The 14,386-nt window shown below is 35.1% G+C and overlaps 1 pseudogene; it reads left to right on the forward strand.

The window, feature by feature from the left end:
• Nucleotides 1-3,361: 3,361 nt before the first annotated feature.
• LOC149164014 (enoyl-CoA delta isomerase 3-like) lies at nt 3,362-10,557 on the forward strand (annotated as a pseudogene).
• Nucleotides 10,558-14,386: the final 3,829 nt, after the last annotated feature.

Here is a 14,386-nt window from a genome sequence, read left to right on the forward strand (position 1 = left end):
AAATTAGAAGCAACAAAAGATCTTCAAAATGAACTAGATATGAAAGAACAAATCATTAATGCACTCTAGATAAAATTGAGGCAAAAACAAGACCTACTTGATGCAAGGTGTACAAAAATTATAGATGGAGTGTGTGACACAGAAGACCTCATCCAAACAAAAAATACAATTTGTGAAACAAATGACCTCATTCAATGTAATGATGAAAGTTGTGACACAAATGATATAATCCACCAGGTTGATGAAAGTTGTGACACATATGATCTCATCCAACAAGATGTGTTACTAATTGAAAATGATGTAACTAGTTGTACTGAAGATCTAATTAAAATGTTTGATGCAATATGCAATACAGATAAATTATTAATAAAGATGATTGATTCTCAATGTGATACAAATGACTTAAAGAACCAAGCATAGAATATCAACAATAGTAGCACGTGAGAAGAACAACAAGAAAATGGTCATTCCAAGATGGTGATCAGACCTTGGGAAGAAATTTCATCCAACAAAGATCAACATGGCCTGGGATACAACAAATAAAACAATTTTTATGTTCGATATTTCTTAGAACCAATTTAGTTTATAAGTGCAGGTTTTCTAGAAAATACCCAAAACCTTGTTACGTGTAACCATTGCAAAAGAAATGGTAATATGGAGAGTAAATGTTTTGACCTCCATCCTTGTCTTCATTGTGGGAAGACAAATAATCTATTAGAGAAATGATGAATGCGGAAGATGACTAAAATCACAATTAATTATGGATGAATAAACCCTTAGAGATGGAATCTAGAAGTAAAGAAGCTACATAGGTCCTATAATCAATACTCAAAACAAAGGTAAATATAAAGTTCCTTGAAGAATTAAAAAAAATAAAAAGAGAAACTCTTCTATATCTTAAGGGGGGGAGTTCAAAAATCAAGTGAATTGGTCTCTCTTTTCAGCTAACAAAGGGGGGAATTGATGATGATCGTTGTCAGACTGAAAATTTCGACAACAACACAATTTTCTAGGGAAATCAAAATTTGTCAGTAAACAAGCGATTGTGATGCCGATTGAGAGTACATTTGTGGGCATTTTTGTTCACTTGGATGGTAAGTGGACCTAGCAAAGGATAGGTAGATCCTTTTGCATTGTATCTTGACATTAGATTGAGTTGTCAAGCATTTTCAACGATGTGTCAAACTTGCAGTTGATTCAATCTCTTCATATTGGGGCTTTCGGAATCCAGTTTTTGTGGTTTTTCAAGTAGTTTATAATTGAGGCTCAGCTCAACAGTTTCAACATGAAGACTTGTTGATGGTACCAGGCATTTTTGGCATCTAGTTTTGGTGGTTTTTCATGTAGTTTTTTATTGAGGCTCATCTCAACAGTTTCAGCATGAAGACTTGGAGATGGTAACAGGTTCTTACTCTGGACTTATGATTGAGGGGGGAATGTTAGCCTCATACTAACAATCAATAAGTCCAAAATAATAAAATTATGAAACTTGGAAAATATAATTCCTACTCATCTTTGATGTGCTCATCAATTCTAGAATGAGTATGTTGCTAATACTTGGGAGTTGGTTGAGAGATTCTCTCTTGCTACTTAGCCTCCTAGATAGTGTGTGGTTGAGATATTCACATAACTAAGAGATTACATGTCCAAGATAGACTGACTATCTTGAGACTTAGCTTGATGTATTTATATTGTATCATCGTTCTTTGTAAATAGAAAATCACGGTTAAAGCCTTTTTTGCCATGTTTTTGTCTCTTGAATTAAGTTTTTATTTTATTTAATTATCTTCAATAAAACCATCTTTTTGCATGGAAAGAAAATTGGTATCTACGCTTAATTGTCCATTATTTTTATTGATATCACAATAAATAGATATTATCCAGTAAATATACATTGTTATATACTAATATACCATATGTCCAAAAGATCATAATTCATGTTCATTTGACACATCCTCATATGATATTATTTTTAGTTAATCAATTTAAGTAAAAGGGAAAAAGAAATAACTAATTTTGAGATAAATCTCAACATTTGATTTTTATGATTATTACTAAGAATATTCTAGAATATTCCATAGAGATTAAACCACGACCATCCTCTTAATAATGATTGATAATTGGATTAAAATTATGAAATACCTATTCCAAAATAGACACACCAGTAGGTGTAAATATTAAGTGGATAGGTGAGACTAAACTCATCTTCTTCATATATAAAGGAATGAGATTTAACTCTATGTTAACTATGGTAGTTAATCATTTTTTTCTATCAATGTCTATTTTGAGAGGAGTAGTTTTAAGTGCTACATTGATTTGTGATTTCAATGAATCCCTATTGGATTCTTGGATCCAAAAACAAACTTGAAAGCTTTTCAAAATGTCTCACTTAAAGACTTGAAATAGAGGTTCCAATTTTTTTGGGAATAACAAAATTATATAGACAAATGAAATTTAATAAATATTGTATATTTTTTGTTATCTTCGCACAATCAATTTTTTTATTATTTTATTTCAATTTTTTAGCTATTATTTTGGGAGTTGTCTTTAGTGGGATTTTTTGAAAATTTTGAGGTGAAACCTTGATTTGCACTGTATATATGGATTTAGCACCTGAAAAACACCTAGAGCACTTCGATTGTGCAAGGTTTATCCACCAAGCTTGTGATTTCAATCAAATCTCTTGAAAAACACCTAGAGCACTTTGATTGTGCAAGGTTTATCTATCAAACTTGTGATTTCAATAAAATCTCACTAAAACAACTCGATTATTTTTATTATTATTTTAGTTCAAAATATAATTTAAAAAATTAATTAAAAATAGAAATAGAAAAAAATAAAATTAAAATGGAAAATAAAATAAAATTAAAATAATAAAAATTCACATGGAACGGAATGAATTAATTCACCATTTAATTTAGGTATATTAAGTCTAAAATTAGCCCAATTTTTCAAAAAATCTAATCTTATAGTGAAATTCAACGCCATTAAAAACACAGATACACCCAAAATCGTGAAAATTCGCAATTTTAAACCAATTTTTCTAAAATTTGTGTACGGCTTTAATTTATAACACTATTATTTATTAAAAAAGAAAAAATTCATCATCATCATCTAGCTACACTATTATTTATAGAAAAAATTCATCATCATCATCATCATCATCATCATCCCAGGATGGCGTTTTCATACTCACTCTTTCCTGCATCGCTTTAACCCTACCTTCATCGATTCCATCGGCGTTTTCATACTCACACTTTCCTGCATCGCTTCAACCCTACCTTCATCGATTCCATTGGGTAATCCGGTTGTCTCCATAGACTATTTGCATACATAAGCGCATTGCAATCGGAGCTGAAAAATGTGCAGTCTGCAGAAGCAGGATGGCGTTTTCATACTCACTCTTTCAGGCGAAGGCGAGCATCGCTTCAACCCTACCTTCATCGATTCCATTCTCTCGGCCTTGGCTCACGTCAACCAAAACGCCCACCTCGCCTCTGCTCTTATCACAACAAACGACGGGAAATTCTTCTCCAACGGATTAGATCTCCAATGGGTTCTTCAATTCAGCAGCAGCAGCAGAGATGATCGATTTCAGATCCTCAACGTCAAATTCATGCAGCTCCTCACAGCCATCATGGGGTTGAAGTTGCCGTCAATTGCCGCCATCTGCGGGCATGCTTGTGCAGGGGGATTCATTTTGGCGTTAGCCCATGACTACAGATTTGTTGGGTATTTTTTTTGAATGGGGAAAATACCAAAAACCAAATATTCAAACACACAGAGGCAATGCTCTGTTTCTTTTGCTCCAGGATCTTTTATGCACAGAGAGACTCAAAAAAAAATTTCACTGAGAGACAGAGTATTTCACCACCATAAAAGATTTTATTCATCAAAACCTGATACAAAGATTTACCATTGTAAAATTCTTTTTATATTCACTGGTGTGAAAAACAACTTACTGCTGTAATAAAAAGATTTACATAAGTTTACTGCTGTGAAAAACAAAATTACACAGGCTTACAAAATTCACTGCAACATTTTCTTTATGCACTTCTGTGCAAAAAAAAAAAACCACACATGGTTTTTCGTTACTCCAAAAATTACATCACCTGGTTCTTGTCTTTTTACACACTGCTGTGTGTTTTTCCTTTTACCGCCCCATCCCTCTTTTACGCTGCTGTGAATATACATATATCTCTCCTCCCGTGTGCCATATACATTCATTAATAAAATTCAACACTCATAAAATAAACTTATTACATACGACTTTAAACTTTAATACATGCCGTATATGAAAAATATATATAAAAAACATATAATAAATTGTGCCCATACCCATATTTAAAAACTTAACTAAAGAGCATATGCGCCCATACCCATATTAAAACGAGCCTCACCAAAATCTTCGTACCACCATTAAATTCTTTTACCTACGGCGATCAACCATAAACCTTTTACTCCACGCAAAACATTGAATTGATGTGGGTCCGTATGCAGTTCCATGTGATCAACGGCGGAGGAAAGTGGAGCAGATCCGACGGTGGATAACCATATCGGAAGACCAACAAGTGCTGAACGTTAACCTCCGAGAAAATGACGTTGCGTTACGTCAGGGCTGAACCACGTGTCAGCTCCACATTTTCTCGGGCCCTTGTGTACGAAAACCATTCTCTGCAGGTAGGTGGTCCGAGAAATCTTTAAACCGGTTTGTGGTTTTTGCTGGCGGTTTTGGGGAGCGTACGGCTGCGTTGAAATTAGATTTCAACTCTCCCCTTTAATTTCAACAGCTGGGCATTCGGTCATACCGAGACACTTTCTCAAAAATTCAAAGCTCTTCTGATCAAGTGGCTTTGTCAAGATGTCTGCTACCTGTTCTTGAGTCCTGCAATGTTCTAGGACAATTTCTCCATTGTTCACTAATTCTCTGATGTAGTGAAACCTTGTATCAATGTGCTTCGTTCTCTTATGAAACACTGAATTCTTTGACAGTGCAATAGCTGAGCTATTGTCACAAAAGATCACTGTCGCTTTTGCCTGCTCTTGGCCTAAGCTTCTCAACATTCTTCTCATCCACACTGCTTGACATGCTGCTGCTATAGCTGCCACATATTCAGCCTCTGCTGTAGACAATGCTACAATGGACTGCTTCTTAGAAGCCCATGAAATGGCTCCTGAACCCATATTAAAAACATAACCGGAAGTGCTCTTCCGATCATCTACACTTCCAGCCCAATCACTGTCAGTGTATCCAACCAATTCTGAATGTTCTGAGGCATGATATAAAATTCCAAACATTTTGGTACCTTTGACATACCTCAAAATTCTCTTTGCTGCCTGCCAATGTGCCTCCTTCGGCCTCTCCATGAATCTGGAAATTAAACTAACAGCATACATTAAATCAGGCCTAGTTGCTGTTAAATACATAAGGCTGCCTACAATACTTTTGTACAAGCTAGGATCAAAATCCTTGCTGATGTCCTCTCTGCTGAGTTTTAATCCCATTACTGTGGGAGTGATGGCTGCCTTGCATTCTTCCATCTTAAATCTGCTCAAAATTTGATTTACATATCTTGCTTGAGATATAAAAATTCCTTTTTCATTTTGATCTACTTCTATGCCTAAGAAGTATCTCAAGAAACCCATATCAGTCATTTCAAATTCATCCTTCATGACTGATTTAAAATTCTTAATGAGTTGATCATCATTACCTGTGAAAATCACATCATCAACATACAAGACAACAATTAAAATCTTACCATCCTTTTCCTTGATGTAGACTGTGGGTTCTCCTTCACACTTGTCGAATTCATTATCCAATAGATATGAATCTATCCTGCTGTACCATGCTCTTGGCGCTTGCTTCAGCCCATAAAGAGCTTTCTTCAATCTGCACACTTTGTGCTCTTCTCCTTTCTTCTCATATCCGAGAGGCTGTTCCACATAAACCTCTTCCATTAACACTCCATTTAGGAATGTTGATTTCACATCCATTTGGTAGACTTTCCATTTGTTTTGTGTTGCTATGGACAGCACTGCTCTCACGGTTTCCATTCTTGCAACCGGTGCGAAAGTCTCCTCATAATCTCTCCCATACTGCTGCTTGTACCCTTTGACAACCAGCCTTGCCTTGTGCCTTTCTATCTTGCCTTCAGCATTGCTCTTGGTCTTGTAAACCCATTTCACACCAATAACTTCTTTGCCTTTTGGTAATTCAACCAAATCCCATGTTTTGTTTCTCTCTATGGCGTTCATCTCCTCATCCATAGCTTCTATCCATTTCCTATCTTTAATAGCTTCTTCAAAATGAATAGGATCATCAACATGACAATACAAGGCAAATAAGGAATTCATTCCTTCATCATAAATGTCACTTAGATTTCTAAATTTCTTACCTCGTTCACTTGGTGTGCAAGTGCTTGAAGATGCACTTGAATTTCCTCCTTGTGGTGTGCTTGGAGAAGCACTCTCATTGATCCTCAATGGTGTTCCTTGTTGTCCTTGTGTTGGCGCTGCTGTTTGGGGATGCATTTCAGCCACCTCCTCTTCATCTTCATCATGAGACAAACAGTGTTTAACATTAACTGTCTTCTCTATGCTTCCATCCCAAGCTTCCTCTTCAATGAATTGAACATCTCTGCTCACAAAAAACTTCTTGCTAGATGGAATATACAACCTGTAGGCTTTGGATCCCTCACTGTATCCAATGAATAAACATTTCTCCCCTTTGCTGTCCAACTTCCTCCTTAGCTGATCTGGAATGTGTGCATAGGCCACACATCCAAAAACTCTCAAGTGGGTAACACCTTGCTTTCTCCCACTCCATGCTTCTTCTGGCACCTTGTTCATCACTGCTTTTGTAGGACACCTGTTCAAAATATACACTGCACAATGTACAGCTTCAGCCCAGTACTCATTTGGCAAATGCTTTGCCTTCAACATGCTCCTTGCCATCTCCATGATGGTTCTGTTTTTCCTTTCAGCAACTCCATTTTGCTGTGGGGTGTACCGAGTTGTGAACTGTTTATGTATTCCATTTTCTCTACAAAACTTAAGGAATTCATTTGAGATATACTCACCTCCTCTATCAGTTCTCAAAACTTTTATATGCAGCCCGCTTTGGTTTTCAACAAATGCCTTGAAATTTTGGAATTTCTCAAACACTTCACTTTTGTTTTTAAGGAAATATATCCAAGTCTTTCTTGTACAGTCATCAATGAATGTTAAGAAATATAGGCTGCCAGCTAATGATGGAGCTTGCATTGGTCCACATAAATCTGAGTGGATGATCTCTAAGGGTGCCTTTGCCCTTATGCTCTTCCCTGATGGAAAACTTTCTCTGTGTTGTTTTCCCAAAATGCAGCCTTCACATAGGCTGTCCGGTTTCTCTATCAATGGTAATCCTTTTACCATTCCTTTTCTGCTCAACAAATTCAGACCTCCAAAATTTAGATGCCCGAATCTCAAGTGCCATAACCAGTTCTCATCCTTTGGCACGCTTTGAAAGGCCTCTTGGGTGACTGCTGCAATTTCATTTTTGTTTTTCAAATCTGCCCTTATCCTGAGAGGGAACATCCTGTTCCTTGTCATTTTTACTTCAGCAATGCATCTTTTGCTGGGTGGTATGTCCATGATGGTGCACACATCATTTACAAAGTAAACATTGTAACCCTTTTGGATAAGCTGTCCAACACTCAATAGGTTACATCTCATTCCGGGGACATAGTAGACATCTGCTATGGTTTTCCTTTCTCCTTGTTTTGTAAATATTTTTACCTCCCCTTTTCCCATAACAGACACTTTACTATCAGTTCCTAGTGTGACCTCTGATTTCAAATTCTGATTTAAGGCTGAAAAGAGGGCTATATTCCCTGTCATATGGTTGCTGCAACCTGAGTCTAAAAACCATATGTCTTCACTATGTGTTTCAGCCATGTTACAAGCTAACAGGACATTATTTTGACTGTTGTTTTCTCTTGTAACATTTGCATTTTGTCTACTATTCATATCATGCTGTTTCTTTCTACAATCACTTGCATAATGCCCATACTTTTTGCAGTAATAGCATTGAACATTAGATTTATCATACCTTTGTCCTTGAGCATGATATTGTCCTCCTTGTTGGCTGCTGCCTTGGCCTTGGTTCTGATTTGGATTGCTGCCTCTTCCTTGTGCATTTGCTGGGCTGTTCCTTCCACCTCTGTTCTGGCTTCTGCCTCTTCCTCTCTTGTTTCCTCTGCCTTGACCTCTTCCTCTTCCAAAGGACATCTGGGTCTTGAAGGCTTGCTCAAGAGATGAGTTTTCATTCCTACTCAACCTCTGCTCATGTGTTATCAGTGATGCATGTAGCTCATCAACTGAATAACTTGAGAGATCCTTTGTCTCTTCGATGGTGGTGACTATGGCATCAAACTTTGAGGGTAAGACCCTCAATATTTTCTCCACAATCCTTCTATCTTCAATGGTTTCTCCATGAGTTCTAATTTGGGTGATTACACCAATCACATGAGTGAAGAATGAGTCAATGTTATCTGACTCCTTCATGTTCAAGTTCTCAAAATCCTTTCTCAGCAATTGTAGTTTTGCTGTCTTCACTCTCTCCATGCCTTGATAGGCTGTCTTGAGGGTTTGCCATGCTTCATTTGCTGTCTTAGCTGCTGCTAACCTTAGAAACACACTCTGGTCTACTGCTAGATACAACAACATACGGGCTTTCGAATCCTTCTTCCTATTGCTCTTCAGCTGATCTCTCTCTCCCTGAGTTAGTGCATTGAACTCAGTTTCATCTGCTGGTTCTTCAAAACCTTCCTCAACTATTTCCCATAAGTCTTGAGAGGCAAACAGGGTTGTCATGGTTATTGCCCAGTAGTCATAGTTTTTCCCATTAAACTGTGGGAGCTGGGTGTTAAACAAACCCATACCAGTGCTTGTGCTGGCCATTCCTTGTATTCTGATCTATGCCTCTAAATCCTTGACTGTGTTTAAAGCAAATCACTGCTTCTTCAGCAACACAAAAAAAAACTTTTGGAGTACCTTAATCTTTTGTTGACTGTCTTCTGTCTGCCTGAGAAGTTTTGCTGCAGCAACAACCTTCTCCCTTCAGCTTCTTTAACTTCTTTAAAGAGCCTGGTCCTGCTCTGATACCACTGTTGGGTATTTTTTTTGAATGGGGAAAATACCAAAAACCAAATATTCAAACACACAGAGGCAATGCTCTGTTTCTTTTGCTCCAGGATCTTTTATGCACAGAGAGACTCAAAAAAAAATTTCACTGAGAGACAGAGTATTTCACCACCATAAAAGATTTTATTCATTAAAACCTGATACAAAGATTTACCATTGTAAAATCCTTTTTATATTCACTGGTGTGAAAAACAACTTACTGTTGTAATAAAAAGATTTACATAAGTTTACTGCTGTGAAAAACAAAATTACACAGGCTTACAAAATTCACTGCAACATTTTCTTTATGCACTTCTGTGCAAAAAACCACACATGGTTTTTCGTTACTCCAAAAATTACATCACCTGGTTCTTGTCTTTTTACACACTGCTGTGTGTTTTTCCTTTTACCGCCCCATCCATCTTTTACGCTGCTGTGAATATACATATATCTCTCCTCCCGTGTGCCATATACATTCATTAATAAAAGTCAACACTCATAAAATAAAACTTATTACATACGACTTTAAACTTTAATACATGCCGTATATGAAAAATATATATAAAAAACATATAATAAATTGTGCCCATACCCATATTTAAAAACTTAACTAAAGAGCATATGCGCCCATACCCATATTAAAACGAGCCTCACCAAAATCTTCGTACCACCATTAAATTCTTTTACCTACGGCGGTCAACCATAAACCTTTTACTCCACGCAAAACATTGAATTGATGTGGGTCCGTATGCAGCTCCATGTGATCAACGGCGGAGGAAAGTGGAGCAGATCCGACGGTGGATAACCATATCGGAAGACCAACAAGTGCTGAACGTTAACCTCCGAGAAAATGACGTTGCGTTACGTCAGGGCTGAACCACGTGTCAGCTCCACATTTTCTCGGGCCCTTGTGTACGAAAACCATTCTCTGCAGGTAGGCGGTCCGAGAAATCTTTAAACCGGTTTGTGGTTTTTGCTGGCGGTTTTGGGGAGCGTACGGCTGCGTTGAAATTAGATTTCAACAAGATTCATGAGGAAGGACAGAGGGTTTCTGTATATGAGTGAGGTAGACGTTGGTATCGAATTTCCTCCCACAGGAGTAATGGGAGCAATGTCTATCATCAGGAGCAAGGCTGATTGTCGTTACTTGACGGAAGCTGTGCTGGGGGACGCAAGTACACTGCTCCCATGGCCCACAAAGCGGGTCTGGTGGACTCTGTTCACGATAATTCGGACGAAACCCTAAAGGCAGCCATTGACGCAGCTGTTCACTTGGGTCACAAGAATTGGAACAGAGATGTTTACCAGCAACTCCGGCTCTCTCTTTTTCCTGAAACTATGCAGAAACTCCGACTGGGTACCAAAGAGGGTTCTCCACTGCTTTCCCGCCTCTAATTTCTCTATTTTTAAAGTTTGTGAACTCCATGCGTCAATTGTTTGCAGTACTCAAATATAGAAAGTTAGTCAAATATAGAAAGTTAGTGCATTTGACAGAGTTTTTGTAAAAAGTAAATAGGGGATATGATTTAATATTTTTGGTTATTTTCTATATTAAAGTTTTTGTGATCTATAATGAATTAAACAAATGAATTAAACAAAGTATTTCTATGCATCAATTAAACAAAGTATTTCTATAGAAATCACGTGATAAAATTTTTTAGCCAATACTTTTTGAACCAAGAAATATGTTTCATCCATCCGGACAACCTTTAGTTATAGTGTTACAGTGAATCTGAATAATGCATTGAACAAAACACTAGCAGATACTTATAAACCTATCCCCCTCAGGCTGCGAAGTTTGAGGGACTTCGAAAATTTGCATATATGGCTGAACTCTCAGATTCATCATCATTATTGAATTCCAAATTTGCATCAGTAAGCTTCTCAACTGGGATAATTCGTAAAATCGTCATAATTGGAATTCCAAATTTGCATCAGTAAGCTTCTCAACTGAGATCTTTGTGAAATCATTATTACTGGAATTCCATATTTGTCAACTGGGATCTTTGTGAAATCATTATTACTGGAATTCCATATTTGTATCAGTAAGCTTCTCAACTGGTATCTTTGTAAAATCTTTACAATTTGGTGGCTTCTATCAGATCTATTACATAAATTTATATTGTATATGAGAACACGGTTAGATGGGTTTCTATGATCAGGTATCTGTGTAAAAACTTTACAATGTGCTGGTTTCTATCAGATTTGCGGTTATAAAACAGCTATGAGTCAGCGATCTTTATTTGATCAAAAGCAGGGAGAACGTGCTTTTGGCTTCAAGCATGTCACGTACAGGACTTAAACGTGGTCACCTACAGGACATAAACCCTTGTGGGGATTATATTAACTATCCACTCACTAATTAAGCTAAACCACTCCATCCATATTTTAATTTTTTTTTGGGTAAAACTATAATTATTAATGTTTGATCTATCTCATAATTTATTTGATTTTTTTTTGGTAAAACTATAATTATTAATGTTTAATCTATTTCATAATTTAGACAAATTTATCAAGCTTTTATAATTATCAATCTTTTATCCATCTCATAATTTGTTTGTATAATGTTTAAAGTTAATATCTTTTAGAGAATAATTTAGTGGAAATAATATTATAATTTTGAAAGCATCACAAAATATTTACTATTATCTTGTCATGCACATATTACTCTTCAATAACAATATTGTTTACAAGAAAATATTTTTCAAATTTTATTAAACATAGATAAGAAACATCTAATTATAGTAGTTTGAGTGTTATTTGGAATGGTTTTTAAACTTCTGGTAACGATATGATAATTTGATTATCATTAGCATTTTTGCAATATCTATATGGATACATAACTCCCATCATAGTTTGATTCTTGGAATGTTTTTTAGATTTATATTAGAGATGTGATAATTTAGTTTGATTCTTGGAATGTTTTTTAGATTTATGTTAGAGATGTGATAATTTAATTATCATGAGTATTTTTTAAATATCCATATAGAACCTAACTAGCTCTAAACACATTTGGAGAATAATTAATGGAATAATACTTTTCATCCACTCATTGAAATTTATTGTTTTCACCCCAAAATCATAGGCCACTTGTGATTTTTTTCAATCTCAAACTTACATTTCTATGGTATCTAACAATATTTTTCTTTAGAGCTACATGGAAATGATTAGTAGTCAATATTTGGTCTAAATTTTCTTGTTATATTAATTTCTCATCAATACTTATATAATCCTTGTTTTTGACACTTTACTAGATTTAATACATATATATCCTATTTGCTTGTTATTGCCAAAACATTGAATGAAATTTAAGAAGTCATTTGGTTTAGCAGTATATAGATACTGATTTTTCTTTGTGGTTTATATCCTACACTATTTTTGAATATTCTAACATGAGTTATTGTAAGTCATAATTTCCCACCAACATCCAAACTATATTTGACAACAATTTTGGAAGCATATCAAGTTAGGGATCAATTCATATGCATGCAACAAATAGAAATTTGCATTTATTTGAGATAGCATCGCTTTACAAAATGGGGCATAATCTATAGCATTTTAAATGTCTTAGGAACAAAACTTTAAATTTAGATATAATATTTTTAGTACTTCATTATCTTAGTGGCCATGAACTGCGTTTGAAATTATTATACCTACTTTCAGGCATGTTTTGAACATGTTGAATATCAAATTTTGAATTCCAACTTTGTACGAAATTTGAGGTTATCCAAAATTTGGAGAACTCCAAATTTTACACATATTGGAATCCAAAAATTGATATTCAACATGAACACTAGCTGAGAAAACATACATAGATAGATGCTTTGAACCTATTACAAATTTAAAAAAAACTGCACTTTCTTACTTAATTTTTCCATTAGAGATATTTACATGGTGTGGTGAGTTATTGATAGTCTTGCCATGACTAACAATCTAGTCCACATGACTTACATTAATTTGAGTGGTATTATTTTTAGTAAAGAATTGATATTTTCCTTTCATTTCCCCTTTGAAGGTTACATTATTGGGAGTAAATGGGTAGTGAATTTTGATCCATTTCTCTCCTTCTCCTTAATGTTATTTTTAGACACACATTTAATGATTTTTTTACTTTTTTATTTTTGTTTGAATGTTTAAACATCCATACCCTATAGTTTATTATCCTATTTCCATTTAGACAAGGAAACTTGCTCTTCTTTCTAAATCCTCATTGCAATGGAATATGCCATCATGGTTTCATTAACTTGATTTGGAACATATTAGATTTTTTTTTTTGTGTAATCTTCTATAACCAAACATACATAAACCGGAATATGTCATCATAGCTTCATTAACTTGATTTAGAAAATATTAGATTTTCTGGTGTGTAATCTTTTATAACCACACATACCTAGACTAATTGTTGATTCTTTTTATAAATCCATTTAGTTTAAATAATTTGCATAATTATTTTCTTTTATACATATGAAATGTTTTGATTTTTTTGTTTTGTTTTTTTAGAAAAACTTATAATTTCTATTCCAAGAAAGAATGGAAATTATAGCTTGCATATACATACTACATTTGACAAATTCATATGGGTTATTTTTCAATATATTAACTTCTCTTGAAAATACAAGAAGAAAAATCCTAATTTAATTTTGTCCTTAAATTAAAATGTGAATACAATTGTAATTCCACATCTCATGACAACTTGTATTAGTTAACTAAGTTAATTTGACTTAGTTGGCTCAATTAATTCGAGTTGAGGGTTTAACTTGAGTCATGTAGAGTGTCTTCTACATTATAGGAGCCCTAGTTGAGTTTATTTCGAGTTGTAATTAACTAGTTCACTCTGTCTGACTTAAAGATAGTTAAACTAGTTCCAACTATTGGAGGAACTAGTGGGAGGTATAATAGTGTGGTGTTGCCTGGAGTGGAGTGTGGTGCTGCTTGCAATGATCAAATAGTAAGCTGATGATTCACTCATAAATAACTCATCCATGTCAGATATGAGAAAAACTCATTTGATAATATTGGAGTTAAGGGACAATGTACTATCAATTGCATAAGCATCCAAATTATACAGGTAGTGCATGTAGTCAGAGGAAGGCCTATGAGGATTGCGTAGTTCATATTGATGAGTTTACCTAATTAATAGGGGGCTAATTCCTTGAGGAATAACACAAGGAAATAGGGACTTGAGCAAGCAAAAAACTGGTTAATTATTGGTCTGGGCTTGTCT

Source organism: Pinus tabuliformis, chromosome 5_1 (genome assembly GCF_031772625.1).
Source record: "Pinus tabuliformis cultivar Carrire ecotype Pingquan chromosome 5_1, CPIR1, whole genome shotgun sequence".
NCBI lineage: Eukaryota > Viridiplantae > Streptophyta > Pinopsida > Pinales > Pinaceae > Pinus > Pinus tabuliformis.